Source organism: Orcinus orca, chromosome 3, assembly GCF_937001465.1.
Source record: "Orcinus orca chromosome 3, mOrcOrc1.1, whole genome shotgun sequence".
Taxonomy (NCBI): Eukaryota; Metazoa; Chordata; class Mammalia; order Artiodactyla; family Delphinidae; genus Orcinus; species Orcinus orca.
In genome coordinates, this window is record NC_064561.1 from 79,614,412 (window position 1) to 79,633,933 (window position 19,522).

Below are 19,522 nucleotides of genomic sequence, written 5' to 3' on the forward strand. Positions count from 1 at the left end.
ACCTGCATGTTATACTAAACATCTGTGGGTGCAGGTGCCTTTTGGACCTGCTGGGGAGTTTTCGCTGGCGATCCGAAGCCATTACGTAAATGTCAGTGGAACCATGAACTTGAGGGTAACCATCAAGGAGATCTGCCATCCCACACGGAGTTCAGAGCCCCTTCCCCCTTTTATGCCGTTCTATGGGACATCCATACATGCAGGGTGTTTGGGTAAATATTCACAGATAAACATGCAGGTTGTTTTGAGAATTTTCTATATTTAAAAAGATACTACAAATAGGGAGTCTGGCCCTGCAAGATCAAGATCAGGCCTGAATCTTTAACCTGAGTTCCTGCAAGCTCACAAATGAGCAGAGAGCAGGTGCCCTGCTGGGTGATCGGGTTTGAAGGGACAGCAGTTTCCTTTTTCTCATTCTGTGTGAGCGTGTGTGTGCGTGAGCGTGCACGTGTGTTTTGTGTGAACAACTTTTACGTTTATGTCTGCCAGCTGAGAGGCTGTGTTTATGTCCTTTAAGTTCAGGAACAGGCCCTCGTCTTGTTGACACTGCAGCTTTATGACTAAGCCAGCATCCCTGTCATCCCAGAAACTCTCTCTCCGAACATTTCCCCTCCTGCAAACATGTATGTCCCGACGGGGCCCGGTCAGCAGCCTCAGCGCAGGGCCTGTTTTTCTGCTTCTGAAGGTGCCTTAACCTTTCCACCACTCTCCTTGCACACCTTCCTCCCCTCAGGCAGAGATCTGTTTAGAGTGGTTCTCTCTTCACCTATGTATTAAATATTTCTTTTGTTTTATTGGAAAGAAGTCCCTCTATGTCCCCAAAATGCAGAACAGAGAAATAAAGACATAATTCCTAACTTTTACTCTGGAGCTTAAAATTATCAGCATTCTATAACTTTGGGAAGCAAATTTCAAAACATGTCTGTGACTCACTCCTCATTCATAAACTTTGTATTTTCTTCCTAAAAAGCTAGTTGACTCTAAGGAAACTACTCTCTTTTATCACTGCCCTGGAATCCAAGGAGGCACCACAAAGAAAGCAAAACTGAGGCCAGGGACCCCTGCTCACAGTGCCAATCTCTCCTCATTAGATGTGACCCATGTGCCCTAGAGCCACAGGATTATTAGAAAACCGTAATTCTGTCCTAAGTACTGAACTGCTACAGATTTACCCTGGAACCATTTCAGTCAGAGTGACCTCCATCTTTCTAACCTTCCTTCCCTGGCCCTGTCAGCAGGATGGAGAGTGCTGTGCGGAGTTGGGAATAGGCTCCCCTAGAAGACCGGTCCTTCCATATCCTGGGTATTTCATAGGGTCAAACAAGCTTCTTGCTTGCTGGGCTGTGTTCAAGCCCATCTCCCGTCTCTCTATCCTACTTGCCCCTTGTTCCTCTACCTCCTCATTCCTGCAAAACAGGCTACTTATTGCTGCCTAAAGTAGGGCATGATTTCAGGGGGTTTTTTTCCCCTTAAATTACTGCATGTATAAACAAACTATTACATAGGGAACTCGGAATCAAGTAACTTAAGTCAGCTCTCCTCTACTAACTGATACTTGGACCATATTAGGAACTCTTTCAGGCCATTAAAATATTCTCTAACATGTTTTTAAGCTATCCAGTTCCGAAATTCCTGTGTTAATGATAAAGTTGGAAGCTAACTCTTGTAACTTATTACTGTTATACTACCCAGTACGTTAAGCTTCTCCTTTGATATCAGGGAGGGTATTTTTTTATTTTATTTTATTTTATTGGAGCATAGTTGATTTACAATGTTGTGTTAGTTTCAGGTGTACAGCAAAGTGATTCAGTTATACATATACATATATTCATTCTTTTTTAGATTCTTTTCTCATATAGGTTATCACAGAATATTGAGTAGAGTTCCCTATGCTATATGGTAGGTCCTTGTTGGTTATCTATCATATATAGTAGTGTGTGTATGTTCATCCCAAGCTCCTGATTTATCCCCCCTCCCACGTTTCCCCTTTGGTAACCATAAACTTGTTTTCAAAGTCTGTGAGTCTGTTTCCCTTTTGTGAATAGGGAGGGTCTTAATTACTAGATAGAATCCTATCAGTTAATTACTTCTGCAGCACATTAACTTGTGCTCTATTGAAATAAAATTTACTTTTGAAGTAAAATACATTAAATATTTTCACATTCTCAAATGATGTTTTAAAAAAGTACTTTCATAAAGTAGAACACCGATTCTAAGGTAAAATTTTGAAAGGTAAAAAGGGAATGAGACAATTCTCCAAAGGCTAAGTCCTAGGAGGAAAACTGAAAAAAGAAAACACTATATATGCCTTTTTTCTAAAACTGTATTATTCTATATATATACAGAAGTTTTGTTTCCATAGATAATATTAAAAATCCTCAAGACCTTACCTCTTCCTATAAGAGTGGCCTAATGATATATGCCTGCTTTTACATCAAGAATTACTCTATTGTAAGCACTCATAACCTGAGAGCCTTAACTTTCACATTCAGAACTATTCTACTGGGAATTCAGCTCAATGCTTTGATGAAGTTTTTCTTCTTCCTCTTCTTTGTCTTCTGTAATGTGGTGTTATTTCTGCAGTTTCCATATGGATTGATTGTGGACAGACATATTCCTTTTCTGCAATCTCTTCCCTCTAAGAAATGAATTTTTTGTTTGTGTTTTGTTTTTTTACTTTTTTTGGACTTAATATAGAATTTTTCTCTTTAAAATTTGTTTAAATAAGGTAAGCTTAAATGGCTTCTGATACAATATAGCACATGAGATACAGTTCAATTAGGTGGAAACAAATAATGGTCCTATGTGAGGGAACTACTGTGTAAGAGTGTTTGTTTGATTATATTAAACATCTGCTTAAAAGGTGTAGAAGATAAAGTATAAAACCTTGAAAGAACACAAGTTTTAGGGAAGAAACACAAAAGAAGTTGACTTGAAGTTTCAAACTAAAGTTATAAAATCTTCTGGTAGACTTTGTTCATAAAGGAAAACTTTTTTCAATTTGAATTGAATCTTTTTTTTTTCAATTCAGAGAAACCATTCTTTGGAAAGAGGAGCAGTAGAGTGGGTAGGCGATATTGTATATTAGTAACCTAGTCACTGTGGTAAAAGCATTCAGATTGAGCAATTACATTCAGGTAGTTACATTTAGAGCCTTCATACTGCACTAGTCATGATGTCTCTTTGTTTTTGTATTTTCCCCCATAAACCACAAAGCAGAGAACATAGAAAAAGAACGAAAAGAATCAGGGACCACAGGAAACTTCTGTTCTGTGAATAAAGGGGAACAGAATACCATGCTTAAGATCTAGAGCTTAAGATCAGAACAGAAGAAGTGAAAGTCTAATGAGTAAATGTAGTAAATCACTTGTGATATCATCAGAAATGCAAATTCCTGCATCTCCACACAGACATACTAAATCAGAATGTCTTTAGAAAGGGCCTAGGAATTTAAATTCCACTAATTCTCCAGGTGACTTTTTAGTATATTAACATTTGAAATCCAAATAAAGCCAATTTAGGGATTTTTATTTAAAAAAAAATCATACAGAGCCAATTGCCTGATAATAATTAGGCCTTATTCTAAGAATACATTTGTAACCTAATATCAAGCTAAGTAGCCACTGATAATCAGTCATATTTTGTCTGAGGTGGCACAGCTTTTTACCTAAATGTTTCCTTTCTTATAAATCTTGCTCTAGATTATAGTTTTGTGTTTATTCATCTTTTAAGAAGTAGTTAACAAACTAATACTCATTAAAGACTTCTCAAATGGGAGAGCCATAGTTGACTAGGACATCTGGGTTCTGGAGCTAGCTTCAGTCTTTTGATCTCTCTGGGCTTTGGTTTTTCTCTTCTGTCAAATATCGTTTAGACTAAATCAGGAGCTGTGAAGTTAAGGACCATGGGTAGAGTTGGCCTGGCTAACCTATTGGGAGAGACGGGAGATGGGGCTACTGGAGAGGGGGCTGGCACTGTTCAGCTCTAACCAAAAGTTGCCAGGAAAGAATTCAGACTCAGGATTGCCTGACTGTCCAACTTTTCAAGAGAAGCTGGAAATCCTGCTTGTAATAGGAAATCTGATTGTTAAACGGTTGCAGCTAATGCAAAATATCTAACATATAGCACGGGCCAATACTTTAAAGAACAACTAAAACACTTTGGTTGGCTAGATTTAACCTGTAGGCTAATTTGTGGCCTTGTTAAGATCCTTTCTAGTTCCCAAATCCTGTATATCCTCTACGTTTCACAGCTCTCCAGTTCTATATTGCCATATTGTCAACTCTAGGCACCTGGAGACAACATAAGTAGTAGTAACTAAGAGAAGCTAGTTACAGGGTATTTCCTTATAGACTTAATTCTGCTTCAGTGTAGGACATTCATATTAGTTTCAAAGGGACAATACTAAGAAGATATATAGCAGAGCAGATGCCTGGTTGTAGACACTTAAATTGTCCATCCTCATTTAACATGTCATGGCTGATGACTGTGTCCATATAAGTGAGTTAAGATTAGACAGGACTAAAGGATCTGAGCAATCAGATTGCCTGTAGTTTTTAAGTCTGTCCTGTAAGTTGTAGGGCCTATGTTTCCATGTCATGTACATATACAGTAAAGATAGCTAATTAGGACAAATAAATGTTTCTGCTGTCTCACTCTTTTACAAATCAGAAAGCCTTTGGGAATCTTTCTTTACCTTCTGTATAATTCATTCGATCTTTGAAGGTTTGGATTTTTTCCAACTTAAATGTTAGATAAATCTAATGCAATTTTGTTGAATTAAAAAAAATAGACCATTAAATCAAAACTACGATGAGGTATCACCTTATACTGGTCAGAATGGCCATCATCAAAAAGTCTACAAATAATAAATGCTGGAGAGGGTGTGGAGAAAAGGGAAGCCTCCTACATTGTTGGTGGGAATGTAAACTGGTGCAGCCACTATGGAGAACAGTATGGAGATTGCTTAAAAAAATAAAAATAAAGTTACCATGTGATCCTGAAATCTCACTCCTGAGCATATAACTGGAAAAGGTGAAAACTCTAGTTCAAAAAGATATATTCACCCCAATGTTCACAGCAGCACTATTCACAATAGCCAAGACAGGGAAGCAACCTAAATGTACATTATCATATGAGTGGATAAAGAAGATGTGGTATATATATACAATGGAATATAACTTAGCCATAAAAAAAGAAATAATGCCATTTGCAGCTACATGGATGACCTAGATATTATCATACTAAGTGAAGTAAGTCAGGCAAAGAAAGACAAATATCATGTGATATCACTTATATGTGGAAACTAAAAACACAATACAAATCAACTTACTTACAAAACAGAAACAGACTCACAGACATAGAAAACAAACTTATGATTACCAAAGGGAAAAGAGAAGAGGGAGGGATAAATTAGGAGTATGGAATTAACAGATGCATACCACAATATATAAAATATATAAACAACAAGGGTTTACTCTATAGCACAGGGAACTATATTCAATATCTTGTAATAATCTATAATGGAAAAGGATCTGAAGCTGTACACCTGACACTAACACAATATTGTAAATCAACTATAGTTAAATTTTAAAAAATAGACCATTGTATAATTGCCAAAACCTACTTTCGCATACATATCTGCAACATTGACACCCCATTCTCACACATATTTAAGTATAAAAGCTTAAGTTCAGAAAGATTCCTTCAGTTGTATTTAGAGGTGTTATCCCAAAGTTATTAGATTTCTACCCCTTGTGTTGAACTATCCTTTGCTATATTGAAGTCCTGGAAAATTTTAGAAGTACCATTCAGCATTTTATACAGTACTGATGGACTCACTTGATATTTCCAGATTACTAAAGGCCTGAGTATTTACAGAAGGGTTACCACCCTCTCTGTTCACTCTGTTTTTGAGAAGAGATTTACTGACTGGGGAATCTCTAAAGGTATATTGAAGACACACTTGGATTGAGATGGGCATCCTTGTTCTGCCATGAACCCAGGATTTTGGGTAATAAGACCTGGCATTTGTTGATTGTCTCTGTGCCAGATACTTTATGTACATTATTCATAATCTTACAACCACCTTGTAAAGTAGCTATTCCCATATTACAGCTGAGGAAATTGAGGCTCAGAGATAGTAAGGGACTTGTCTGAATGACCAAACTGGGATCCGAACCTAATTCTGCATGGTTCCAAGGTCCATATTTTGTCCATTACTTCCTGGTGCCTCCCAGTATTACAGAGTGGAGAGAGGGTTTTCTGGGCCCCAATTTTCTCATCTGTAAAACATGGGAGTTGGACAGTATGATCACTGAAGTCTGTTTTACTTTTAACATCCTATACTGATATTTTAGGGGTTTCTGTTACAGAGACTATGACTCATTCCTAGGCAAAACCCACTTTGAATGTTTTCAGATACCTCAGATCCTGGCTGAGATTTTCAAACAGGATGTTGACAGATATACTTAATATTAATCTTGTCTCTTGTGGTATTGGGATTCCTGCCAATTCTTTGTCACTCAAAACAATGGAGAGCATTATTTTCCGTTCTATTTTCACATAAACCTACTCTAGACTCTTTCTCTTCCTTACCCTGAGCTATGGGCTTATATTTAACCAGACTCTTGACTTTTTAAATCTTTATTTGCACATTTGTACAACTATAATAAAGATTTCTAAGTCTTTTTTAAAAATCCACAGTAATCTAGGTTCTCTTTAGAACATCATGTAAAACAATACCACATAAAACTGGACAATAATAATAAGATGATGTCAGAGGATCACGTTGCTAGTTGCCAAATGAACTATTAGAGTTAGTGAAGATAAAATTTCAATTCTCTCCATATTACCTACGTATTTGAAATCTATATACACATTTGCAAGTACTTCTGTTTATTAAGGAAGTACATTTTAAATTCACGTAGATTAAGGTATTTGGAAATCTAAGCTGCATCTCAACTAATGTCAGCATCTTAGATACTAAACCAATTTTTATACAAGTTGGAAATGACTACATCTGTACCTTTCTCTACTACTAGTTCTATCCAGGAATTAATCTTTTTAATGATTAGATTTGCATAGTAACAAAACAGAACAATGACAACAACAAAAAACAGCCCCTTAATTATCTCAGGATTGTCTAGCTTTTCTTTTTTTCTCTTTATTTATTTATTTATTTATTTACGGTACGTGGGCCTCTCACTGTTTTGGCCTCTCTCGTTGCGGAGCACAGGCTCCGGATGCGCAGGCTCAATGGCCGTGGATCACGGGCCTAGCCGCTCCGTGACATGTGGGATCTTCCTGGACCGGGGCACGAACCCGTGTCCCCTGCATCAGCAGGCGGACTCTCAACCACTGCGCCACCAGGGAAGCCCTAGGTTTTCTTTTGAGATAGTGAGGTTCTATGACATTTAATTCTTTAACTTAGGGGTTTCCCTCATTGCTCCAAAAATGTAATGGCATCAGATAATTGTACAACTTAATTCTGAAAAAAAGAATGCAAAGTAAAAATCTTCAGATAATAACTATTGTAACCAACATTCTTTATAGCCTCTTGGCTATAAGTCATCATCATTCCTGATGATGATTCTCTGCTGAAAACCAACATTTATTGACAGTTTTCTTTATGCAAGGCAACAATACTGGATATTGTTGGAAGACACAAATATGCTAAAGATGTAATGCATGCCCTTAAAGAGCTTATGGTATAATAGGGAAGAGATGGACAAAAATTGTTAGATAAGCTAAAAGCTGATAAACACCATTAAAAGAGCACAGATAAGTGCTTAAGGGGTTCTGAAGAGCTGGGCATTTCACCTTGGACTTGAAGATCAGGAAACGTTTAGACATTTAGGGGAGGATATTCCAGAAACAGAAACAAAACAAAGATCTTCATGACTTTTATCATTTGGTCCATTCTTTTTGAATTTTCTTTTGCGGCCACCCTGTCTCATGCATATCTCTCAACATGGTTAACACTCGTACTTATCATTTAAGACCCAATGGGGGTCTCATCCGTCAAGAATCCTCCTCCATCCAGGAGGTTATGAATTCTAATTCAGTTTGATTGGGTTAAATGAATATCCTTCTCAAGTTTTCTCCATTTTATTAAATTAATCTCCTGCCACTTCTTTTCACGAACCCAAGGACTCATCTTTGTTACCTTCATCTCCTTCCTTCACCCCCACATCCAGTTTATCACCATGTCTCACTAATTCTTTTTCTAAAATAAAGATTAAATCTATTTTAGATTAAGAAAAGGCATATGCATATACATATGGCATACAATACAATGGAATAGTGTTCAGCTATAAAAAGAAATGAAATTTTAATATATGCTGCAGCATGGGTGGACTTTAAAAACATTGTGTTTAGTGAAATAAGCCAGAAACAGAGGGATAAATATGATTCCACTTATATGAAGTACATATAATGGACAAATTCATAAAGACAGAAAGTAGAATAGAGATTACCAGGGGCTGGAAGGAAGGGGAGTTATTGTTCAATGGGTACAGAATTTTTGTTGGAGATGATGAAAAAATTTTGGATATCAATAATGGTGATGGTTATACAACATTGTGAATATGTTAAATACCACTGAACTGTATAGCTACAAATGGTTAAAATGATAAATATTCTGTTATGTGTATTATACTACAGTTAACACTTTTAAATTAAATCCATTTTCTCCAATTCTACTTCTGTGGTCCATACCACCACTTCCTCTCACCTGGACTATTGAAATACTACATTTGATCTAGTCCCTGCCCCTCTTTACACACTCATCCCCTGCACTTTCCCCTTCATTTACTTACTCCACTTCAGGGATATTAGATTTGTTACTATTGTGAACATACATCAAACTGTTTCCCTGAAATAGCTTTATACTTGCACTTTCCTTTTGGAGTGTGCTTGTCCTCTTCCTCTCTATATGCTTGACTACTACTCATAATTCATGTTTCAGTTGAAATGTCATCTCCTTCATTTTTTTGTTTGTTTGTTTGTTTGTGTGGTACGTGGGCCTCTCACCGTTGTGGCCTCTCCCGTTGCGGAGCACAGGCTCCGGACGCGCAGGCTCAGCGGCCATGGGTCACGGGCCCAGCCGCTCCGCGACATGTGGGATCTTCCCGGACCGGGGCACGAACCCATGTCCCCTGCATCGGCAGGCGGACTCTCAACCACTGCGCCACCAGGGAAGCCCTGTCATCTCCTTCTTAAAGAGGCTTTTGCTGATCTACCTCATCAAAGTGTTCTCTACCCTACTCCAACTTCTATTTTATATCATAAAATTCCATGTAGTTTCTTCACTGCACTTACCCAATTTGTAACTTTTCTTTTTACCAATTTATTTATCTTGAGTAACGGGGTAAATGGTGGTGCCACAGCCTAAGATGGGAGAAGATAGTGTAAGACCATCTTTGAAGCATGATTAGGTTGGAAGAGAAAATGTAAAGTTGACCTGCAAACAGATGAATCTGGAGTTAAAGGGAGAGAGTTGGACTGGAGATACAAATTTAGGAATTATTAGACGATAGGTGATATTTAAGGCCATGAGAATGAATGAGACAATCCAGGGAAAAACTGAAAATTGAGAGAAAGAGGGGGCTCTGGACTAGGTCTAGAAAGTCTTCAGAGGTTCTATAAAGTAGAATTCAACACATTAGAGAAGTAACCAATAAGGAAGAAGGAAAACTAGGACTCTGTGGTTTGACATAGCCAAGAGTGGAAATGTGTCAGGAACAAAGCAGTGATCATCTGTGTGGTGTGATGCTATGAATTGAAGTAAGATGAACACAGGGAAGTTTACATTGGGTCTGACATCATGAAGATAGTTGGGGACCTTGGTTAGAGTACTTTCAGTGGAATACCATCATCTAAATGGGGTGGGAAAAACAAGATTGAGGTGGATTAAACAGCAAATGGGAGGGAGGTGAGGAAGTCAAGAGAGTCTGGAGCTGTTTACTTTAGAATAAGAGTGGGAAAATGGTACTGAGTGATGAGGAATCAAAGAAGTTTTTGCAGGGATGTGAGATACCAGCATGTTCCCATGCAGATAGGAATGAGCTAGGAAAGAGTATATGATGCAAGTGTGAGGTTGGATAAATAAGTGACGTACCTAAGAAGGTGAGAACCGCGGGATCTGGAGCACTAGTAGGAGGATAGAACCTTGAATGAGAGGAGGGACACTTTCTCCACTGGTAACAGAAGGCAATCAGAAGAGCACAGGTGACCACATGAAGCAAGAATTAAATTCCGTCAGTAGTGGAAAGGCGAGAGTCTCCATTTGATGACCCGCGTATTCTCAGTGAGTTACAGGTGAGGTCATCAGCTGGGTGTAAGTGTGGAAGAGGAGAGGGAAATTTGAGAAGAGACAGGAGGGTACAGAATAGTTGTCTAGGAGAGGGAGAAAGCAACTTACCGGAAAAAAATCACAGCTGTTCTGCTGGGAAAAGTTTCATGCTCATCTGAGGTCTGTAGTCATACAAACCAATCAGGCAGGTTTTGTTATTTTGTCAGCAGATATGAAGAACAGAGATAGAGGGTTTCTATCAGATATTTTGTCAGGCAAGTGATGGAGAGAGGGAATATGAGTAGGTAAAAGGAGGTTTTAAGAAATAAATCTACAAACGTATGTTGAGGCCAGTTCATGGAGAACTCTGAATGTCAGGCTAAAATATATGACCTTTATTTCACAGACAATGAGAAGCCATTAAAGTATTTCTCACTATGAAAGTGACATTACCAAAACTATATTCTTGCATAATTAACCTGCCTTTAATGTAAGGCAGTGAGATGGTTACAGAATAAAACCAACAAGAATATTTGTGAAGGACCAGGGGTTAGATAATCAAGACCTAAATGAAAGTAAGCAACAGTTGACTTGAACCAGACCACTGAAGGTTGAATTCTTAAGAGATCTTGGTATCTTTTGGAACTAAACCAACTTGATGGGATTATCAGGTTACAGGGGAGAGAATCCTACAAGCTGGACAGGGATTAGGCAGGATATTACTTAAAGCAGCTGGCAACAGCTGTACATCAAGAGACATACTGATTAATCACAGAATGAGTGAGAACTTAAGAGTCACCTTGAGTATTGGAACCAAATAAATAATCATTAAACTGTTGGTCATTGATAGGGCCAGTGGAGGTCAGGAAGAGTTCAGGAAGTGGTATGCATGATGCGTGGAGTCAGAAGGCATAGACTACAGCCAACACAAGGATGCCGGGTGCTGGCCCAAAGTGCTAAGTAGGGCAGGGAGGCCAGCCAGTTTAGAGAGTAGAATAGAAAGGACTTTGGATCTAATGTTCAGTTTAGTTTATCAGGATTGGCCAGTTTAATGATAATGCTTGGATCTGAACCCTGAGTCCTAGATTTTATGCCATCTAAATATATGTATTTACCATAGTATGAGTTGAAATGGTGAAGTGAAAAGTCATAAAATAATATAGTTGGAGATAAATCAATATCAGCTTGTTACAATACAGTGTAGAAGAATTAGTAATGCTTTAAATCAATCCTAGGATTTGATAATCTCCTTCTACCAGGGAGCCAGCATCTGTGCTAGTGGTCCTACAGATATTACTGGCAATCTCTTCCCTGGTAAATCTGCCACTCAGGGTGGCTTTAAATTTTTAATTTTATAAGCAAACTTTCTCCAATGCGTAGGAGTTCATAACCATATTAGGCAACAGAACACTAGGACAGAATTCCATTAAATTTTATTTAATGTCCATCCATCCAACATTTCATGACCATTAAGTATCAGGCACTGTGCTAGGCTGTGGATACAAAGAAAAAGTAAGATGCCATCTCTGTTTCTCTTCAAGGAAACTCTAGATCTGTTAGTAAAGAAAGATAAAGAGATATTTATATAATAGATGTTATGACTGTGGTATGCATAAGATTCATGGAAAGGCTAGTGAGTGGGTGGGGAGATGGTAGTGGTCGTGGAAGTGGTTGCAAGAGACTTTCTGAAGAAGGATCAGAAGACACGAAGGGGACAGGGCTGGGAGAGAGGTAAAGGGTTAAGGCATCTTACAAAGAGGAAATAGCTGGTGCAAAGCCTTCACGAACCGAGCAGAGTGGCACTTTGGGGGAAATTTCTAGTAGTTGCACATGGCTGTAACACTTCAATTAGCCCTGAGTGGATGGTGGCGGCCAGAGTCGGACCCCCAGCCACACTGCCCAGCTAAGCCAAGAGTTTCATGGAAGCGGCATTGAAAATCTAATTTAAAAGAGCCATGGCGAGAAGAAGTTGCTGCTGCAGGTGGCCTGGCTTTAGGAAGACCAGTTCTGGAGGCTGGGGAGTCCAAGATGAAAAGTGCCAGCTAATTCAGTTCCTGTATAAACTCCATGAAGCCAGACATTTTGGACTGCTTTTTACTAGTGAAATCCATGGATCTAGATTAGTTCCTGGTTCATAATTTTCAGAAGGACTGGAGAAGAGCAGAGATGAGAATGACTTTCAGAATTACAATAGCTTGGAAATCTTGAACAGAAGCCAGTCTGACAGGTAGAAAGTTTTGCTTTTACCATTTGGTTTAGGATTCTATCTGTTTGTTTTTTATTTTTCCTTTTTTTTCTTCCTTTTCTTCTGAGCCATGTGACTGACAGGGTCTTGGTGCTCAGGCCGGGTGTCAGGCCTGAGCCTCCGAGGTGGGAGAGCTGAGTTCAGGACACTGGACCACCAGAGACCTACCAGCTCCATGTAATATCAACCGGCAAGAGCTCTCCCAGAGATCACCGTGTCAACACTAAGACCCAGCTCCACCCAAAGGCAGGCAAGCTCCAGTGCTGGATGCCCCACGCCAAACAACTAGCAAGACAGGAACACAACCCCACCCATTAGCAGAGAGGCTGCCTAAAGTTGTACTAATTTCACAGACACCAAAAACACACCACCATACGTGGCCCTGCCCACCAGAAGGATAAGATCCAGGCCCACCCACCAGAACACAGGCACTAGTCCCCTCCACCAGGAAGCCTACACAAGCCACTGAACCAACCTCACCCACTAGGGGCAGGCACCAAAAACAATGGGAACTACGAACCTGCAGCCTGTGAGAAGGAGACCCCAAACACAGTAAGGTAAGCAAAATGAGAAGACATAGAAACACACAGCAGATGAAGGAGCAAGGTAAAAACCCACCAGACCTAACAAATGAAAAGGAAATAGGCAGTCTACCTGAAAAAGAATTCAGAGTAATGATAGTAAAGATGAATCAAAATCTTGGAAATAGAATGCAGAAAATACAAGAAATGTTTAACAAGGACCTAGAAGAACTAAAGAGCAAACAAACAATGATGAACAACACAATAAATGAAATTAAAAATTCTCTGGAAGGAATCAATAGCAGAATGACTGAGGCAGAAGAGCGGAGAAGGGACCTGGAAGATAAAATAGTGGAAATAACTACCTCAGAGAAGAATAAAGAAAAAATAATGAAAAGAATAGAGGTAGGTGGTGGTGGCAGCTGGAGCAGTCAGCATTCATGGCCAGGTCCTTGAAGCTGGTGTGGTCTTCCTTTCAGCGTCAAAGGTTCCACACTGGTGGGAGTTGCTTCAAGGGCCGGACCAGCACTGAGCACCTGTGACTGATGCGGTATTTGAGGGACCCGTTTGTGAAGGCTGCGAAGGTGGAGAGTTACAGGTGTCATAGTGCCTTCAAGCTCCTGGAGGTGAACAAGAGGCACCGGATTCTGCGGCCTGGTCTCTGGGTGTTAGACTGTGGTGTCGCTCCTGGCGTGTGGAGCCAGGTGGCTGTGCACAGTGTCAATGTTGCAGGCACAGATCCCAGTGCTCCTGTTGGCTTTGTGCTTGGGGTAGATCTCCTTCACATATTCCCCCTGGAAGAAGCAACTCTTCTGTGCCCTGCTGATGTGACTGACCCAAGAACCTTCCAGAGAATCTGAGAAGTGCTACCTGCTGGGAGAGCAGATGTGATTCTGAGTGACATGGCACCCAACGCCACAGGGATCCGGGGCCTCGACCATGACAGGCTCATCAGCTTTTGCTTGTCCCTTCTGGACATGGCTCCAGAAGTCCTGCACCCAGGGGGAACATTCCTGTGAAAAACCTGGGCTGGAAGTCAAAGCCGTCGGTTACAGAAGAGACTGACAGAGGAATTCCAGAAAACAAGGACTGTAAAACCTGAAGCCAGCAGGAAAGAATCACCAGAGGTGTACCTCTTGGCCACACAGTACCGAAGAGGGAAGGGGGAAGGTCTGTGAAGGAATGAGAGTTTCTTCTGCTGTTTCTGGTTCTTTTTCACTGCAAATGTAGCTTGAGCCCTTTCCTGAAGTGTGGCTGGGGAGATCCGAGCTTGATCTGGGATGCAGCGGGCAGGACAAATGGGGGACCTTTTCTTAAAGCCCAAAAGATATGACAAAACAATATTCAGAGTCTAAGACATATGATAAAAAAGTCTCTATACCATGATTCGTGAGGAGGAAGAGATAGGCAAAGATTAAAGGATGAAAAGGCAGACTGAGGGAAGGATAAAAACATTGGGAGTCAGGCTTCCCTGGTGGCGCAGTGGTTGAGAGTCCACCTGCCAATGCAGGGGACACGGGTTCATGCCCCGGTCCGGGAAGATCCCACATGCCATGGAGCGGCTAGGCCCGTGAGCCATGGCTGCTGAGCCTGTGTGTCCAGAGCCTGTGCTCCGCAACGGGAGATGCCACAACAGTGAGAGGCCCGCGTACTGCAAAAGAAACAAAACAAACAAACAAACAAAATACTGGGAGGCAGAGAAACATACACACGGACACCTTTATGTAACTTTCTCTTCATACCAACGTTAGTATGATACAGAGAAACAGGCTGCCACCCTTGCTCTGAAACAACCCACAGGTTTCCAGGTGTTATTTTGGGTTTACCGTGTAATGTAGAAAAAATCTGAAGTTTCAGTCTGGGGATTTGTATCCATCTCTCTGGCGAATGATCTGGAAATACATCCATTCTTCAAGCAGTGAGAGTTCTCAGAACAATTAGGGAAGACATTTGGTATGAATTATGCATGGGGTGGGTGTGCTTTGTTTTTTCAATGGAATTGTTGCTGTAATACTCCAGCCTCCAAAGACTTAAAGGTAAGTGCCAAAGCAAGCAGAGAAGTGGTGTGTTCGTTTATTTCCTTTTACTCATACAGGAACTCGATGCAACTTTACAAAACAATATAGGCCATATTATTTTATGGAATTTCCATGTTTTTAAGTTCGTCTTTTGAAAAATTAATTTCTTCAAAACCATTTCCTGGAGGTGTGCTCATCTCTTAAGAAGAGTTTATTGATTGTAATGATGATTAAATGTGTAGACTGAAATAAAATGCAAAAAAAAAAAAAAAGAATTGAGGCAGTCTCAGAGATCTCTGGGAAACATTAAATGCACCAACATTCGAATTATAGGGTCCCAGAAGAAGAGAAAAAGAAATGGTCTGAGAAAATATTTGAAGAGATTATAGTTGAAAATTTCCCTAACATGGGAAAGGAAACAGGCAATCAAGTCCAGGAAATGCAGAGAGTCCCATGCAGGTTAAATCCAAGGAGAAACACACCAAGACGTATATTAATCAAACAATCAAAAATTAACTACAAAGAAAATATATTAAAAGCAGCAAGGGAAAAGCAACAAATAACAAACAAGGGAATCCCCATAAGGTTAACAGCTGATCTTTGAGCAGAAACTCTGCAAGCCAGAAGGGAGTGGCATAACATATTTAAAGAGATGAAAGGGAAAAAACGACAACCAAGATTACTCTACCCAGCAAGGATCTCATTCAGATGCAATGGAGAAATTAAAACCTTTCCAGAAGCAAAGGTTAAAGAATTCGACACCACCAAACCATTTTTACAACAAATGTTAAAGGAAGTTCTCTAGGCAGGAGACACAAGAAAGAAAAGACCTACAAAAACAAACACAAAACAATTAAGAAAATGGTAATAGGAACATACATATCGATAATTACGTTAAATGTAAATGGATTAAATACTCTAACCAAAAGACACAGACTGGCTGAATTAGTACAAAAACAAGACCCATATATATGCTGCCTACAAGAGACCCACTTCACACCTAGGGACAGATATAGACTGAAAGTGAAGGGATGGAAAAAGATATTCCATGCAAATGGAAATCAAAAGAAAGCTGGAGTAGCAATTCTCATATCAGACAAAATAGACTTTAAAATAAAAATTATTATGAGAGACAAAGAAGGACACTATATAACGATCAAGGGATCAATCCAAGAAGGAGATGTAACAATTGTAAATATTTGTGCACCCAACATAGGAGCACCTCACTACATAATGCAAATGTTAAGAGCCGTAAAAGGGGAAATCGACAGTAGTACAATAATAGTAGGAGATTTTAAAACCCCACTTTCACCAAGGGACAGATCATCCGCAATGAAAATAAATAGGGAAACACAAACTTTAAATGACACATTAGACCAGAAGGAATTAATTGATATTTATAGGACATTCCATAAAAAACAACAGAATACACTTTCTTCTCAAGTGATCATGGAACATTCTCCAGGATAGATCATACCTTGGGTTACAAATCAAGCCTTGGTAAATTTAAGAAAATTGAAATCATATCAAGTATCTTTTCCAACCACAATGATATGAGACTAGATATCAATTACAGGAAAAAAAACTGTAAAAAATACAAACACATGGAGGCTAAACAATATGCTACTGAGTAACCAAGAGATCACTGAAGAAATCAAAGAGGAAATCAAAAAATAGCTAGAAACAAATGACAATGAAAACATGATGACCCAAAACCTATGGAGGCAGCAAAACATCTCTAAGAGGGAAGTTTATAGTAATAAAATCCTCAAGATTTTAGAAACCTCAAGAAACAAGAAAAATCTCAAATAAACAACATAACCTTACACCTAAAGCAATTAGAGAAAGAAGAATCACCAAAAAAAACAAACAAACAAACAAACAAACAAACAAAGTTAGCAGAAGGAAGGAAATCATAAAGATCAGATCAGAAATAAATGAAAAAGAAATTAAGGAAACAATAGCAAAGATCAATAAAATTAAAAGCTGGTTCTTTGAGAAGACAAGCGAAATCATAAACCATTAGCCAGACTCATCAAAAAAAAGGGAGAAGACTCAGATCAGCAGACTTAGAAATGAAAAAGGAGAAGTAACAACTGAAACTGCAGAAATACAAATGATCATGAGAGATTACTACAAGCAACTATATGCCAATAAAATGGACAACCTGGAAGAAATGGAAAAATTCTTAGAAAAGTACAAGATTCCAAGACTGAACCAGGAAGAAATAGAAACTATGAACAGACCAATCACAAGCACTGAAATTGAAACTGTGATTAAAAATCTTCCAACAAACAAAAGCCCAGGGCCAGATGGCTTCATAGGTGAATTCTATCAAAACATTTAGAGAAGAGATAACACCTATCCTTATCAAACTCTTCCAAAATATAGCAGAGGGAGGAACACTCCCAAACTCATTCTATGTGGCCACCATCACCCTGATACCAAAACCTGATGAAGATGTTACAAAAAGAGAAAACTACAGGCCAGTGTCAATGATGAACATAGATGAGAAAATCCTCAACAAAATACTAGCAAACAGAATCCAACAGCACATTGAAAGGATCATACACCATGATCAAGTAGTGTTTATCCCAGGAATGCAAGTATTCTTCAATATACGCAAATCAATCAATTTGATAAACCATATTAGCAAACTGAAGGAGAAAAACCATATGATCTTCTCAATCGATGCAGAAAAAGCTTTCGACAAAATTCCACACCCATTTATGATAAAAACCCTCCAGAAAGTAGGCATACAAGGAATTTACCTCAACATAATAAAGGCCATACATGTCAGACCCACAACCAACATCATTCTCAGTGGTGAAAAACTGAAACCATTTCCACTAAGATCAGGAACAACACAGGTTTGTCCACTCTCACAACTATTATTCAACATAGCTTTGGAAGTTTTAGTCATGGCAATCAGAGAAGAAAAAGAAATTAAAGGAGTCCAAATCGGAAAAGAAGATGTAAAACTTTCACTGTCTGCAGATGACATAATACTATACATTGAGAATCCTAAAGATGCCACCAGAAAACTAATAAAGTTAATCAATGAATTTGGTAAAGTAGCAGGATACAAAATTAATGCACGGAAATCTCTTGCATTCCTATATACTAATGATGAAAAATCTGAAAGAGAAATTAAGGAAACTCTCCCATTTACCATTGCAACAAAAAGAATAAAATATCTAGGAATAAACCTACCTAAGGAGACAGAAGACCTGTATGCAGAAAACTATAAAACACTGATGAAAGAAATTAAAGACAAGACAAACAGATGGAGAGATATACCATGTTCTTGGATTGGAAGGATCAACATTGTGAAAATACCTATACTATCCAAAGCAGTCTACAGATTCAATGCAATCCCTATCAAACTACCAAAGGCATTCTTCACAGAACTAAAACAAAAAATTTCATAATTTGTATGGAAATACAAAAGACCCTGGATAGCCAAAGCAATCTTGAGAAAGAAAAACGGAGCTGGAGGAATCAGGATCCCTGACTTCAGACTATACTACAAAGATACAGTAATCAAGACAGTATGGTACTGGCACAAAAACAGAAATATAGATCAATGGAACAGGATAGAAAGCCCAGAGATAAACCCACGCACATATGGTCACCTTGGCTTTGATAAAGGAAGCAAAAATATACAATGGAGAGAAGACAACCTCTTCATTAAGTGGTGCAGGGAAAACTGGACAGTTACATGTAAAAAAATGAAATTAGAACACTCCATAGCACCATACACAAAAATAAACTCAAAATGGGTTAAAGCCCTAAATGTTAGGCTGGATATTATAAAACTCTTAGAGGAAACCATAGGCAGAACACTCTTCGACATAAATCACAGCAAGATCCTTTTTGACCCACCTCCTAGAGAAATGGAAATTAAAAAACAATTAACACATGGGACCTAATGAAACTTAAAAGCTTTTGCACAGCAAAGGAAACCATAAATAAGATGAAAAGGCCCCCCCAGAATGGGAGAAAATATTTGCAAATGAAGCAACTGACAAAGGATTAATCTCCAAAATTTACAAGCAGCTCATGCAGTTCAGTATCAAAAAAAGAAACAACCCAATCCAAAAATGGGCAGAAGACCTAAATAGACATTTCTCAAAGAAGATACACAGATTGCCAGCAAACACATGAAAGGATGCTCAACATCACTAATCATTAGAGAAATTCAAATCAAAACTACAATGAGGTATTACCTCATACTGGTCAGAATGACCATCATCAAAAAATCTACAAACAATAATTGCTGCAGAAGTTGTGGAGAAAAGGGAACCCTCTTGCACTGTTGGTAGGAATATAAATTGTTACAGCCACTATGCAGAACAGTATGGAGGTCCCTTAAAAAACTAAAATTAGAACTACCATATGACCCAGCAATCCCACTACTGTGCATATGTCCTGAGAAAACTAT

At 38.9% G+C, this 19,522-nt stretch overlaps 1 protein-coding gene and 1 pseudogene across 1 annotated transcript in view; one reads left to right on the top strand and one right to left on the bottom strand.

Moving 5' to 3' along the window:
• CCDC192 (coiled-coil domain containing 192) overlaps positions 1–19,522 on the bottom strand; it is a 198,618-nt gene that overhangs the window by 42,283 nt on the left and 136,813 nt on the right.
• Positions 12,975–15,159, top strand: LOC101274213 (rRNA methyltransferase 2, mitochondrial-like; annotated as a pseudogene).